At 36.2% G+C, this 16860-nt stretch overlaps 1 protein-coding gene across 2 annotated transcripts in view; it reads left to right on the top strand.

Annotated features, from left to right (window-relative positions):
- ND-39 (NADH:ubiquinone oxidoreductase subunit 39) overlaps positions 1 to 16860 on the top strand; it is a 285839-nt gene that overhangs the window by 207441 nt on the left and 61538 nt on the right. The gene's annotated exons all lie outside the window — the stretch shown is intronic.

Below are 16860 nucleotides of genomic sequence, written 5' to 3'. Positions count from 1 at the left end.
GAATAAAGTATGCATAAATGCATGTGAAAATTACAAACAGAGTGCCGGAAACTAGAAGGATGAGAATAGTAGAAAAGGAAGTGGAATAGATATGTCAAAGGTGAAAGAATGTTAATATCCTAAAAGTTATGATGAATTAAGAAAATTATGGACTGAATTGCAAAGTCAGTAGAATGTGTATGAACAGTAAAATAAAAATAAAAAGTAGTACAGCTCTCAGATGTGGGGGGGGGGGGAAGAACATATTTGGATAAAGGTTGAATATAAGGCAAATGAGCAGAATCTGATGTCAGCTGAAGTAAATATTGATACACGATCAGGTAATTTCATCAGGCGGCTACACCTGACCATGTATCAGGAACTGCGTTTCTGTACTTGTCCATAGTAGTAGAAGAAAGGTGAAAGCCCAAAAGGCAACAAAAATGTAATTAGCACTTTCTAATACAGTATGTACAAGATAGTCCCAATGCAGTGTCATTTTTAAAAATAAGGATCAAGTTAGAATAAAAAATGGTTAATATAAATATGTAGAGTTTTGTGTAGCATTTAAAATATGTAATTTTGTGGAGATTGTAATTTAATAATATGATAATTCAATAATTTGGAACAAGCACATGGTATAGGGTGAGGTATTAAATTGAGGATAGGGAAGGAAAAAAGGAGTATTTAAATAAATAAAGACGAAAAATAGCAATAGAAGTAGGATAGTAGGAACATTCGTATCACCCTCGTATACACTAATAGTTTTACGAACGGGAAGAATGGTAGAAATGGAAAGCAGAAAGATAAAAAGCAAAGACAAAGTTATTTAATAACACTAAGGTAACTGGGGTTGTGAAGCCCAACCTTATAGTAAGGGCTCTGGGTTTGTAAGTGTTAGTATAGAAGGAAGCTAATACCAAAAGCTTGCAATGTAAGAAAAAGACAGGTGTCAAAATATGTATATCGAAACATGCTGAGAAATAAACTGAAAAAGAAATTGAAGGTATAATAAGAAAGTAAATGATACCTTGAGTTTTCAAATAGTTTGAAACATGCAGAGAAATGAACCTAAAACGAAACCGAAAGTATAATAAGGAAGTGAACGATACCTGGATTTTTCAAGTAATGCATAGCAGAAATAAGCTGGCGGGGAAAATATATGTAGCTGAAGGAAAAGGGTGGGAAAATGAAGCACACACATATTTAATAGAATAGATGAATGCACATAAACCTTAATCACATTAGTAATATATCTACATGATGAAGGAATTTATAGCAGCATAACGGACTTAATAGTGAGCTGTGAAAAATGGGAAAGTAGTGACCTCTAATGTTGGAAAAAGAAATGCGATTTAAATAGTAGGACTTCACTGTAATAAAATCATATAGATTACAAAAATAAACATCTAATAAAAAGTACTGATCAAAGTGGTGGCGAAAATAATGCAGATCAAAATTAATAGACTGTATACCAAGTAATAATAAGGCTACGGTGTATTAAGTTGACAATTAATGGCATAATAGCTTTGGATATAGGTTCAAAGTTAGTATTTAAAATTAGGATGTCATCTGCATAACTGAAAGCTAAAAGGTTATGATTAGGATTGTTTATGGTGTATAGTTCTTCATAATAGTGTAAAAATAGGTTGGATACTAAGCTTGAAATTTGGGAACCCATGGGAACACCGATAGTTGGTTTATAAGTAAGTTTGCCATTGAAGATATAGTTATTAAGTAAACATAATTTACATAGTTGTTCCATGTATTATCATTTATGTTTAATTTATCCTTGTATCTGTGATAAAGTTGTTTTAGCACAAATATCAGTAAATTATGTGGTATAGAGGTGAAGAGGTTGGTGAAATCAAAAGTTTCTATGTTATGGTAATATTAGATTTGAAGGTGTTGATGACAGCTAGGTTATTATTTATTATCCAAGTAGATGTGAGATTGACTAAAACTAGATGACATCATAGTTTTAAATACTAACTTTGAACCTATAGCCAAAGCTATAGGTTCAAAGTTAGTACCCTATTGAACTTAATTAAATAAACTCCACTAACCACACAGCCAACTTCCTTGATCTCAGTATTACTGTTTAGCAATGCTTCACCACCATATAATATTGGCATATATGATAAAAGAAATAAATTTAACTTTGATATATTTACCTTACCAACTGGCATTCCAATATTTTCAACAAAATACATAAAAATATAATTTGCACTCAAACTATCAAATTAACTAACATATATGTAGTAACCACCGACTGTTCACTAAAGCTCTACAACTACTTTACAACAAGCTAGTTAATAATAACATCGCTATCTATTTTATAAAATGCTGTTTCAATATAGTGTAAAGTTGCAATATAATCTGGTGGAATTCCACTACTCGGTAAGTAATAACTATTCATGATTTCCGATGTAATTGTTTTCTTTGGAATGATTACTTTGTCTCTTCACTCGCTAAGTTTCTGCTGTTAAGTTTTCACTTTTCTGATGTATTCATTTGATAAGTTTTAATAATCCTTAAAGAAAATACTTATAATTCACTGCCCATGTTGAATCTTTGTTTACATTTCCTATTTTTTTTTTCACGTACAGAATATAATATATGTAGAATATGCTAAAATTCCTTTGGGTCTTGGATTTTTCAAGCATTTGATAACATACTACACCTTTGAAATTCCACTTCTGGATTTTCTTCTGAAATTGTATAGCTGCCTTTAGATTTTAGTGACTTGTTTTTGCCACTAATCTTTATATAAATTACTTTATACAGTCTCCTAACTACAATACTATTAGATCTAGAGACATCCAGTTATTTGTTTCCTTAGAATTATTTCTTGTTCTTCCTTCTTTGGATTCAACTAGTTTAATGTAATTGGACTTATTTCCTGGTCTTTCATAATTGGATTCTTAACTACACCACCATTGAATCTAAAGTTACCAAGGTATTTATATCTTTGGAATTTAAACTAGTTCTTTATCCTTGGATTTATTTACTATTCTTTCAACATTGGATTTCACCCTTTCACCTTTGAATTTACACCTGAAACTACTTTTGGGTTCAACCAGTTACATATCTGGACCTATTTCCTGTTCTTTCATACTATACCTTTGAAAATCCACCTCTGGATATTCTACTGAAATTACATAGCTGCCTTTAGATTTTAGTGACTTGATTTTGCTACTAATCTTCGAAAAATGTCTTTCTGCAGTCTCATAATTACATCACTATTAGGTCTAGAGACATCCAATTATTTCTTTCCTTGGAATTGTTTCATATACATGGACTTATTTCCTGTTCTTTCATTATTGGTTTCTTAACTACACCACCATTGGATCAGTCACCAAGTTATTTATATCCTTGGAATTATGTCATATTCTTTAATCAGTGGATTTAAACTAGTTCTTTATCCTTGGATTTATTTACTATTCTTTCAACGGTGGTTCAATTAGTAGTAGTAGTAGTGGCATGTGATGCAAGAAAGCAAATGTATGAGCTTATGCAGCATCAGCCAAAAAAAAAAAAAAAAAAAAATCACACCATTCCCTCCAAATGCCTGTCCAGTTCCTCCTTAAATTTATTCAACCTATCAACTTCCACAACGACAGATGGAAGTTTGTTCCAGCAATTAACCACCCGCTGGCTAAAGGAAAATTTCCGCACATCTATTCTACATCTGTCTTTTCTTAATTTGAATTTATGCCCCCTTAGATTCGTAATCTGAACAAGTGGAAGGATCCCATCAGAATTCAGCGTGCTCAACCCATTCAAGGCCTTATATACCTCAATCAGATCACCGCGCAGGTGCCTAGTCTCCAGCCACTGCAATTTGCAGAACTTAAGCCTCTCTTGGTAAGAGGATCCCTTCATTCCCCTCACCAGTCTTGTTGCCCTTCTCTGTACATGCTCAAGTAAATCTACATCCTTCCTAAAATGAGGCCTCCAGACCTGTACGCAGTACTCAAGCCGTGGCCTGACCATTGCCTTATACAGAGGGATAATCACCTCCTTTTCCCTGCTAGCAAAATTCCTGTATATCATTGACAAAACCCCATGACCTGCCCTGGCAGCCTGTCTGCATTGCTCAGAAAACTTCATAACTGCCTGCACAATTACTCCCAGGTCTCTTTCTTTTTCTACCACCTTAAGTGTAGTACCACACAGTTGGTACGTTTCTCTGGGGTTACTTCTACCCGTATGTAGTACTTTGCATTTGTCAAGGTTAAACTTCAGTTGCCACTTCTTAGCCCATCTGCCCAAATTATCTAGATCCTGTTGCAGTAGCACACTGCCATTACTGTCATTAACAACCCTGCCAACCTTTGTATCATCTGCAAACTTCGACATTAAGCCTGATATACCTTCATCAATATCATTGATAAATATACAAAACAAGTGGACCTAACACCGAACCCTGTGGGACTCCACTAATAACATTAGTCCAAGAAGAGCAGCACCCATTGATTACCACCCTCTGTCTTCTAGCACTTAACCATCCTTTTATCCATTGTAGCAACTTACCCTTAATACCATTCTGCTCCAATTTGTACAATAGTCTTCCATGCGCAACAGTGTCAAAAGCTTTCCTGAAATCCAAATATATGATATCAAAATTATTTTTTGCATCTAGTTCCTTTGTAACCACATCATAATATCCTATCAAATTGGTCAGACAAGACTTTCCCTTAACAAACCCATGCTGTGTCTGAATTATTGCTGCAGTCTTGTCTAGATGATCCTGCAATGCATCCTTAACCAGTGACTCCATTATTTTACCCGGAACAGAAGTTAAACTAACTGGTCTGTAATTACTCGTGTCACCCTTCGATCCCCCTTTGTGAATTGGGGATACATTTACACATCTCCAGTCCGTGGGAACCTCCCCTGAGTCCAAGGATGCTCTCATAATTATGGCTAAGGGTTTGCTTAGTTGCTTTGCCGTCTCCTTTAATATAACTAGATAGATCCCATCCACCCCAAGTGCTTTTCTTACGTTTAACTTCAACAATTTCTCTTCCACTTTGCTCTCGGTTATTACAAAATCATTAAGTATCTTGCTACAATTTGATAACCTTCTGCCATTTTCAAACCTTAATAATTCCTCACGTGTGAATGTAGATGCAAAATACTCATTCAGTTTGTTTGCTATTTGAGCAGGATCATCAACAGTCGAACCATCGATGTCAAGTGGACCAATCAGATTCATCCCCTTCCTTTTAGAGTTTATATAAGTAAAGAAATCCCTGCTGTTTTTCTTAGCATCTTTTGCCAAGGATTTGTCGTAATCTGCCTTCGCCTGCCGTACCTCCTTTGTGACCTGATTACAGATTAACTTATATCTGCCATAGGCTTCTGAGTCGCTTGATAATTTATATGCATCCCATGCATTTTTCTTCTCTGTTACGAGTCTCATTAGTTCATTTGACAACCATTTAGGCCTAAACCTTGAACAATATTTCTTAATAGGTATGAAACTTTTAGTAGCTTCCACGATTAATTCCTTGAATGCTTCCCACTTAGAATTTACTGTTGGTAACATCGTCAGTTGATCCCACTGTACAGAATTTAAAAACTGTCGGAGACCACTGTACTCGCCTTTACGGAAGCAAAAACCCTCCTTTCCTTTACCCCTGATGGTAATTAAATCTTTAAGTAAATCCCACGTCAGTACACTGTGATCACTGCCACCTAGTGGTTCTTTTATCTGCAAATTCCTAATACACGAATGATCACTGCTGATAACCAGATCAAGAGTATTACTTTCTCTGGTTGCCTCTCGAACATGCTGCTGCAGAAAACAATCATCCAATAAATCCACAAAAGTCTGACTAGTGTGTGAGTGCCCAACCCACAAGTTCCAGTCAATATCTGGGAAGTTAAAATCCCCCATTATAAGACATTCCGATTTACTAGCCCACTCTATATCTCTGTACAATTGTTCATTGTACTCATTCAAGTCATTAGGCCTATAACACACTCCTACTCTTATTTTTGCTTTCGCAGCGCTTATGTCACACCAAACTGACTCAACAGTGCACTGTTCATCTATATCAACTGGATGCACTTCCTTTGATTTTATGTTTTTCTTTATTAACAGCATAACACCTCCTCCCTTCCTATCCTGTCTATCCTTTCTGTACACATTGTACTCCCCAAATTCCAGTTCGGCATTCCTTATATCTGTGTGACACCACGTCTCTGATATCCCAACAATATCCGCCTTTGATGTCTTGACCAACACTTCAAATTCATCAAATTTATTTACTATACTTCTAGCATTGGTATACATGCAAGTATACATGCACCTATTCTTATTCTTAATTACTCTAACACATCCCATATACCCACCTGTTTCACGATGACTGCCATTCCGTCCCTGAAACCCCCAACACCCCTCGCTCCAGGTCGCTACTTATTCTAATAGAAGTTGTGCAAGAATCACCTTCACCTCTGCCTACGGCTACTGTTAAACTATTAGTCCTTGTATCCCCCCAAGCTATCAGTTTTCCGACCCACCTAACACTGCCTCGATAGCATCAGCAAATATTCTTGCACCCTTTCTATTTAAGTGTATCCCATCCCTGTAGAAGCAGTCTCTCCTGTTAACAAGTACAGTCCAGGCTGAAAAAAAATTCTATCCCTTGAGCCTTGCACAATCTTTCCAGGGCCGAATTGATCGACAAGGCTCTCATTATATACTCCCTCCTATCGTGTCTGTGCAGAATTGCAGACACTTTCAAATTCAACCCTATAATTGGACTTTTAGCTACTCTACCATTGGATTTAAAGTCACCAAGTTATTTATATCCTTGGAATTATGTCATACTCTTTCATCTATGGATTTAAACTAGTTCATCTTTGGATGTCTACTATTACTTCTATTACTATTCTTTCAAAATTGGATCCTTATTATACCATTTTAGACTGCAGATTATAATTATTAATCTTTCTCTATCTCAGAACATTTTGTGATTCTTCACATATTTCCTTCTTTCTATGGCTAGATATGTTAGCAATTACTCCTTTAATTGTCAGCTTAATACACCATAAGCCTTATTACTTGATATACCATCTATTAATTTTGATCTGCATTCTTTTCACCACTGCTTTGATCAATACTTTTTTTTATATGTTTATTTTTGTAATCTGTATGACTTTATTATAGTAAAGTCCTACTATTTCAATCGCATTTCTTTTTCCAACAATAGAGGTCCCTACTTTCCCATTTTTTCAACATATCTTCATAGCTCACTATTAAGTCCATTATGCTGCTATAAATTGCTTCATCGTGTAGATATATTACTAATGTGATTAAGGTTTACGTGCATTCATCTATTCTACCAAATATGTGCGTTTCATTTTCCTGCCTTCTTCAGCTACATGTATTTTTCCCCACCAGCTTATTTTTGCTAAGCATTACTTGAAAAATCCAAGTATTGTTCATTTCTTGGCATGTTTCGGTATACATATTTTTGCACCTGTCTTTTCCTTACATTGCAAGCTTTTGGTATTACCTCCCTTCTATACTAACACTTACAAAGCCAGAGCCCTTACTATAAGGTTGGGCTTCACAACCCCAGCTACCTTAGACTTATTTAGTAACTTTGTCTTTGCTTTTTATCTTTCTGCTTTCCATTTCTACCATTCTTCCCGTTCGTAAAACTATTAGTGTATATGGGGGGTGATACAAATGTTCCTACTATCCTACTTCTATTGCTATTTTTCATCTTTATTTATTTAAATACTCCTTTTTTCCTTCCCTATCCTCAATTTAATACCTCAATTTAATACACTCGTATAACACGATAGTTTTGTTCCTACAAAATCTTATGTAATGTGAAACTGTGTTATACGGGACTAAGAACCAGTACAAAAAGGGGGTTACGTTCCAATAGCTTACAAAAATATGCCATTTTTTTATAACTATCAGAAACTTAATTTTTATAGTAGTAATAACTTAATATTTTAACTGTTATTTTTATAATAGTAGTAACTAAAATAGTAATAACTGAACAAACGTCTTAACTTACAAACTGTGATACTTATATGTGAGATAATGTGCGTTCATTTAATTTTCTTCCTTTTCATCGCTGCTAAGCACAATCTCTTCTGCAACATCTAGATTTCGTGTAACTTCTGCTCTCTTTAAAAGTCACGAAGTGCACCCTTCAAAGTCACAATTATTTTTTATGGTCTCAAAAAGCACACGTTCAATAAAACAAATGCAGTTATTGGTGTCTGCAATATGTGATGTTAAACTGGTAAATATCAATAAACTTGTAAATCAGCATAAACATCTACTTCCGAATACTAGTCCTAGTTATATTAAAGTAAGATATAAATATAATAAACCATTTGGATTATTAGCTTGCAACTACAAATCTATAGCTACAAGTTTAACATCACATATTGCAGACACCAATAACTGCATTTGTCAACAAAACAACATGCAGCAATATATTGATCCAGACTATGGACACATCATTACAGGAAATTTAAACATAGTTACGGACCCAATGCTCAGACATGTACTATCACAAGGATTCAAATTCAGGCCACCTACCGAAATAAACGTAACCAACTTCAATAAGCAGCTATATCAAGACCTGTTAAACTACTGCTTCCAACTAGCCTACAAAAATAACACGCCTATAGAAGCATACCATATGTGGATTAGCCATACATTCGCCTTATTCAAACATAAATATGCATTACACAGTTCAAATGTATATTATCAGGGCACATACTACAACTTGACTGAATTAAAACAAAAACTGCTAGAAATACACAAAGACTTCGTAATCACACCGGTAGATAAAGCAGCCAATAATTTTGCATTCATTTGCAAATATTTTTATACATATACTTTAACTAATGAACTTAACTCAAGCAATACCTACAAACCGATTTCCAGTACATGTAATATCATTACAAAAAAACTAATGGTCTTCAACAAAAAACTAAAGCTCAACTTAAGCAATTACAACTTACCTTATATCTACTTCATCCCTAAATTTCATAAAAAACCAATAGGCTTCAGATTCATAACCTCATGCAAAAATAGTTATGTACACAAATCTGGAAAAACACTTGAACAACTACTGCAACCACTGATGCATAACATAAATAACAGCAAAATCATAGGCAACAACCAGCCCGTATTAAAATTTTTGCAAAGTAATACAGTCAATAATATTCAAACCTTTGATTTCCATAGCTTATTTACCAGTATCAATCAAACCAATCTCAAATTGGTACTCAAAGATATTTATGATAAACATAAGGATTTTATTTCCTGCAACACCTATTACTGGAACAACATACTGAACTTATGTATTTCCAATAACTTCATATATGATGGTAATACAGTATATCAACAAACCAATGGAACACCTATGGGCAGCCCAGCCTCGTGCATAATAGCCAACCTATACCTATACTGGTCAGAAACCTCATTTCCACAGGACCTATTACTATTCAGATATACAAATTTGTATAGATGACCTCATGGTAATTAACTGCCCGAATTTCATCCAGGATTATGGACATCTATACCCTAACGAACTTGTACTAGAAAGAACTAACAATTCGGATACAGCAGCCCATTTTTTGGATCTAGACATTAATTTAAAAAATGGTATAGCCTCCATCAATTTGTACAACAAACGTGAAGCATTCAACTTTAGCATAGTAAACTTTACACAATGGAATTCCAATATTTCCAAACAGGTACATGCTAATGTTATCTTAGCACAGTGCATCAGAATAGCAACAATATGCAGCGACAAAACAACAGTTATTGATAACATCAGAATATTATACAGTAAACTGACCAAAAATCTTTTTCCTATTACATACCTGCGTCATCATATCAATAAAGCCCTTAACATATTAAGGCACAAGAAATTAATAGATATCAACATAAACAGCATTATTAGTTCATAACTTATAATTATTCCCATACGCATCGAGTTTGTATATAGTGTAAATACAAAGGGTACTAGGAAAGTTTTGCAATATGACCAACAATGAATCACAGGAAGCTGCTTGTTGCTGCATGTTGAGACATGTTCATACGTGCATAGTAGCCGCTGCGCCAAGTCGATGGGCTCAGTTATTCATTAGTAGTGAGAGTGTAAAGTGCTTGCAATGGCATCGTGGTCACGAAATGAGATAAGGACAGTTTTGCGGTATAATTTCGTGCGTGGTTTAACCATAGACCAGTGCTTAGAAGAAATGACTCTTGCACTAGATGATGATTGTCCACATCGTACAACGATATTCAGGTGGTATAGAGAATTCCAAAGGGGAAATTTCACTCTGGAGGATTCTGAGAGGCCGGGAAGGCCACGAACGTCAGTTACGGAGGAAAACGTTACTGTTGTGAGGAAAATGCTTGACGAAAACAGGCTAGTGACCTACCAACAGATAGAGGATACTTTGGGCCTAAATGCACCAGCAATTCGTTCGATTCTGCAAGATCATTTGCACGTGAAGAAACTTTGTTCTCTCTGGGTGCCGCATCAACTGACTGAAGAGCAGATGACACGACGTGTGACTTGGTGCCGGGAGATGTTAAAAAAGTTTGATAAGGGACAATCTCGGTATGTGAACAACATCGTGACAGGTGACGAGACTTGGCTGTACTATTACGATCTGCCAACCAAGGCTCAAAAGAAAGTTTGGGTCTTTGATGATGAAGACACACCCGTAATTGTCAGAAAATCCCGATCTGTAAAGAAGAAAATGATAGCTGTATTTTTCAAATCGAGTGGAATTGTGGAACGTGTCGTTTTGGACACGCAGAAGACAGTCACAGCTAAGTGGTATACTGAACAATGCCTGCCTAAAGTCATTGGATCTATGAAGAACCTGCGGCCAAAGTCAAGAATGGACACCTGGTACCTCCATCACGATAATGCTGCAGCTCACCGCGCCAGAGCCTGCACCGAATATTTGACCATGACAGGACTGAAACTTCTCGAGCACCCTCCCTACAGTCCAGACCTTGCTCCCTGCAACTTTGCACTGTTCCCGCATGTAAAAATGAAGCTAAAAGGGAGGCGGTTTTCCAGTGATGAGGACCTTCTATGGGCTTGGGACAACGAGTGTGCTTTACTCCCTAGTGAAACTTGGCAGAACTGGTTTAAAGATTGGTTTCGGAGGATGGAGAGGTGTATTGAATGTAGAGGAAATTACTTTGAAAAAATTAAATAAACAAAGCTGTATTGCAAAACTTTCCTAGTACCCTTTGTACAATACACTAGGCCTCTTTGGTGTCTTACGGTCTGGAAAACTTGTACCCACCGATTGGCCTGACATAGTGTATTTACCTTGTAATTACCTTGTAATTAATTTTAAACTTATCTTGATTTATTTATTTATTTATTTATTTAATTGTTAATTATAATATACATGTTACACTTTTAACACAACTGACTTAAGCACATGATGCACGAACTCTCGGACATTAGTTCAGGGTCCTAACTATAGGAACGGGTTTGCAACCCTGAACTACCCTAGCCCAACTACATATCCCTAATTTCATCATCTTTTTGCTTTACTAATTTCTACTTTTTATGCTCTGTGAGCCATTAGTTTACCGACCGCAATAATCAGAGTACTATTTTTCTTACTATACCCAATCTATATTTTTTCGTCTTAACAAAGTTTAGCTGCCTTCTACTGCTACTTTGTAAGCTATTATATTTCTTTGCTATCCCGGGTGTTTGAGCATCATGTACTTAACTTTAACCTAGCGTAGCTCCACCGAATACATAAATTACATAATATACAGACACCAAAATTCGTCTAATGCTAGGCGCCGCTAGCGTTTCTACACATATATACACGGGTTAGCCTCCGGCTCTGTCTTTTTCTGTCAACCCGTCCAGTAGCGGTAAGTTCTTGTCATTCGGACACTACCTTCCTTTGTCTTCGCTTTTTTGGCGGGCTACTTACTTCTGTAAGGTCATCCATGTTCTGTATGTTATACTTTATTGGCACATAATAGTTTTGCATAACTTGTAATTTATTTTATTTATTTATTCAAAATTTGTATTCTAAATTAGTTTTTACCACGTGACTGCTTACACGTGCTTTTTGACATACAGAACATGTCAGAAACAGAAGTAAGAGTATTGCTGTTCTTTTTCATAATTTGGGTGGATGACCTCTGAAGAAGACACATAAATTATGAAAGATACTGCAATGCTATTTCTACCTTGGTCGTTCTTTTCAAAATTTGCATTTTTTTTTTTTTTTGCAAAATTCGCGCTTTGTTTCTTCTGGTTTATAACGTTACACTTTTCTTTTCCTTCCCCCCCCCCCTTTAATCAACATATATCGCTCCCAGGATACACGGTATTTTCATTATTAGCACTAGTTAAATTATAGATATATACCTACTACATTCTACAAATAACAATAAAAATAATTTTATATATACATTATGGTTGTAGGGTACTTTTGCTCTTGCAGTGTCCCTGATTCATAATTCATATTTTTGCTTATATATTTTCGCTTATTCATATTATCGCTATTCAAGTTCAAATCCAATTTCTCTACTTAATTTTAATCTTATTATTCGTAATTATATATATATATATATATATATATATATATATGAATATGAGTTAAGTTGATAGTGGTAAGAGTTTTAAAGGTAAAATTTGATATACTAGCTTATCAGATAAACCATAAACCATGGCGGGTACCCAACGTGACCTGGAAAAAATCAATCTATGCTATGACATAAGCAATAAATTATAAACATATAAAAAATACCATTAAAATGTTAATTATGGCAATAAGATACATTGAAAGGGACTTTTTCGAGGGCTAACCCTTTCAATGTATCAACCATAATTAACGAGCTATCCGTTTCTGTAGTCATCGTCCAGCATAACTATGTCCAAATATATGTAAAACAGTAGTAAGTTAGAGCCAAAAGGTAGTGACGAGAATAAAATTTTGTAGTAAGTTAGAGCCAAATGGTAGTAATAAAATTTTGTTAATTAATCCCAAATTTAGCAGTAAGTTAGAACCAAATGGTAGTAATAAAATTTTGTTAATTAATCCCAAATTTAGCAGTAAGCTGGCAAGATGACTGTTAGCCTGATGGATAGCCAAAATTTTAAATTAAAATTATAGAAAGAGCTATAATTATTGTTAGGCATATGTGCGTAATTGATAGTAAATGCAGTCACGGTAGTCTAAGCAAAAATAACAGTGTGAGCTATCGCTAACAAAGGCGAACGGAAAAAGGTATAAGAATAGATATAGTACCTCGAATACTCTAATAGTTCATGAGGTATGAATAAATAGGGATAAGAAAGTGAAAGTTAAACAGCAAAGAAAAAGCAAAATAATTAACATAGGATGTGACCTTATAGTAAGGTATCCTGGTTAGAATACTTTAAGATTAAAATAAGAATGCTTACCACAGTATAGCCAAGGTACTAGAAAAACACGTGTGTTGGCACGTGTAGCATATATAACTACCGATCGTAGCCCCCCCTAGGAAATGTAATAACTAAGTTAAGTGATAAAATAAGTATAATTACATGCAGCGCCCTCTGCTGTTTTTTAATATCCTGTATAATATTACACATAGAAAAGCCGTCAAATAAATATCTCTCTAGAAGTCATAGTAGAAGTTTACAGAATAAGTTCCTACCCATGGAGCAAATATAGGTACACGTTTTTAATGCGTGTAAGCTATATGTAAAGCACTGTATATATACAGTGCTTTTTTTTTTGGGATGGTATGCAACAGTATGCATAGTACCGGCACCTTTATTAACAGTGACATTTGGATGCAGTACACTTCGAAGTTTGTAATATTCCGTAGCAATTTTTTTTAAAATTCCCCTTGGAAATTACATTTAAAATAGTTTCCGTTGAGCGAAGAAAAATTTCATCTAATGAATGGCTTAGGAGAGACTTAACTGGATACGCACTGTTCGCACTTCTGGCCTTCAGGCAATTTAAGAAATTAGTGCTGCTGCTAAGCAAGAATTGAGAGAGCTAAAGAGATTACCATTCTATAATTCAGTGGTACCTGGTAAAACCTATCCAGCGGCTTCTCCCACATACGGAGAAATCGCACTGGTCGAACGGTGAGCAGATAAAGGGTATTCCCAATGGGCTCTGGCCCACCTTGTTCTGCAGCAGTGTCCAACCTTTTCCCATACACGGGCCATATTCAAAGTCAGATTTCTTTCGGGGGCCGCACTCAGTGATTTGAGAAAAATTAGTGCGTTACATTTTCCATATAGTAGTAGTAGTAGTGGCATGTGATGCAAGAAAGCAAATGTATGAGCTTATGCAGCATCAGCCAAAAAAAAAAAAATCATAAAAAAAAAACCATTCCCTCCAAATGCCTGTCCAGTTCCTCCTTAAATTTATTCAACCTATCAACTTCCACAACGACAGATGGAAGTTTGTTCCAGCAATTAACCACCCGCTGGCTAAAGGCAAATTTCCGCTCATCTAATCTACATCTGTCTTTTCTTAATTTGAATTTATGCCCCCTTAGGTTCGTAATCTGAACAAGTGGAAGGATCCCATCAGAATTCAGGGTATGTCTGCCAGGGGCAAAGGTTGATGACGTTGTAGAGCGGATATCATCTTTTAAGGGCACAAAAGGTGATATAGTTGTACACGTTGGCACTAATGATATTAAGAGTAGGAGACCGGCGGAATTACTTAGCAAGTACAGGTCACTGTTGAAAAAAAGCCGTGAATTAGGGTTGAATTTGAAAGTGTCTGCAATTCTGCCCAGACACGATAGGAGGGAGTATATGATGAGAGCCTTGTCGATCAATTCGGCCCTGGAGGGATTGTGCAAGGCTCAAGGGGTAGAATTTTTTTCAGCCTGGACTGTACTTGTTAACAGGAGAGATTGCTTCTACAGGGATGGGATACACTTAAATAGAAAGGGTGCAAGAATTTTTGCTGATGCTGTCCAGGCAGAGTTAGGTGGGTCGGAAAACTGCTAGTTGGGGGGGGGGATACAAGGACTAATAGATTAACAGTAGCCACTGGCAGAGGTGGAAGTGATTCTTGCACTGCTTCTATTGAAATGAGCAGAAGCCTGAAAAACAAGATGCAGGATATTTCAGAGACTGCTGGGAGTCATTGCGGTACAAGTAAACACATGGGTTGTGTTAGGGTAGCCAAGAATAGAAACAGGTGCATATATCCCTGCGTGTACACCAATGCTAGGAGTTTGGTAAATAAATTTTATGAATTTGAGGTATTGCTCAAAACATCAAAGGCAGATATTGTTGGGATATCAGAGACGTGGTGTCACACAGATATAAGGAATGCCGAACTGGAATTTGGGGAATACAATGTGTATAGAAAGGATAGACAGGACAGGAGGGGTCATGCTATTAGTTAAGAAACACACAAAGTCCAAGGAAGTGAAGCCAGTCGACATCGATGGACAGGGCAGTGTCGAGTCAGTTTGGTGTGACATAAGCATAGGGAAATCAAAATTGAGAGTAGGAGTGTGCTATAGGGCTAATGACTCTGATGAGTATAATAAGATATTGTACAGGAGTGGGCCAGTAAATCAGAGAGTCTTATAATGGGGGATTTCCCATTAATTTCCCAGATATTGACTGGAATTTGTGGGTTGGTCACTCGCACACTAGCAAGGCTTTTGTGGAATTATTGGATGATTGTTTTCTACATCAGCATGTTCGTGAGGCAAAAAGAGGGAGCAATACTCTTGATCTGATTATCAGTAGTGATTCTTCATGCATTAAGAATCTGCAGATAAATGAACCACTAGGTGGCAGTGATCACAGTGTGTTGAAGTGGGATTTACTCAAGGAGGTAACTACCATCAGAGGTAAAGGGAAGGGTTTTTGTTTTCGTAAAGGCAACTATGATGGTCTGAGACAGTATTTAAATTCTATACAGTGGGACCAACTGATGATGTTACCAACAGCAAACTCAAAATGGGAAGCATTCAAGGAACTAATCTTGGAGACTACCAGGCTTTACATACCAACTAAGAAATATTGTTCACGGTTTAGGCCTAAATGGTTGTCAGATGAACTAATGAGACATGTGGCAGAGAATAAAAATGCATGGGATACATACAAATTAATGGGTGACATGGAAGCCTATGATAGATATAAGTTGGTCTGTAACCAAGTCACAAAGGAGATTAGGCAGGCAAAGGCAGACTACGAAAAATCCTTGGCAAAGGATGCAAAGAAAAACAGAAAAGAGTTCTTTACCTATTTAAACTCAAGAAGGAAAGGGATGAATCAGATTGGTCCACTGGATATTTGTGGTTCAACAGTTGAGGATCCTGCTCAGGTGGCTAACAATCTAAACGAGTATTTTGCATCTACATTCACGCATGAGAAGTTATTCAGGAAGGAGAATGATGTAGGTAAAGTAAACATTGGCATTGAGCTGGATGATTTTGTAATAACTGAGAGGAAAGTGGAGGAGAGATTGTTGAGGATAAACATAAAAAAGGCACCTGGGGTGGATGGGATCTATCCAGTTATATTAAAGGAGGCAGCAAAGGAAGTAAGCAAACCCCTAGCCATAATTATGAGAGCTTCTTTGGACTCAGGGGAGGTACCCATAGACTGGAGATGTGCAAATGTAACCCCAATTCACAAAGGAGGATCAAAGGCTGACACAAGTAATTATAGACCAGTTAGTTTAACTTCTGTTTCAGGTAAATTAATGGAGACACTGGTTAAAGAAGCACTGCAGGATCATCTAGACAAGAATTCAGTTATAGCTCAGACGCAGCATGGTTTTGTTAAGGGCAGGTCTTGCCTGACCAATTTGATTGGATACTATGATGTAGTCACAAAAGAACTGGATGCA

This window comes from Mastigoproctus giganteus, chromosome 12, assembly GCF_048544385.1.
Source record: "Mastigoproctus giganteus isolate SK-2022 chromosome 12, ASM4854438v1, whole genome shotgun sequence".
Taxonomy (NCBI): domain Eukaryota; kingdom Metazoa; phylum Arthropoda; class Arachnida; order Uropygi; family Thelyphonidae; genus Mastigoproctus; species Mastigoproctus giganteus.
Note: the sequence above shows the minus strand (reverse complement) of the source record. Positions and strands in the feature narration are given on the sequence as shown.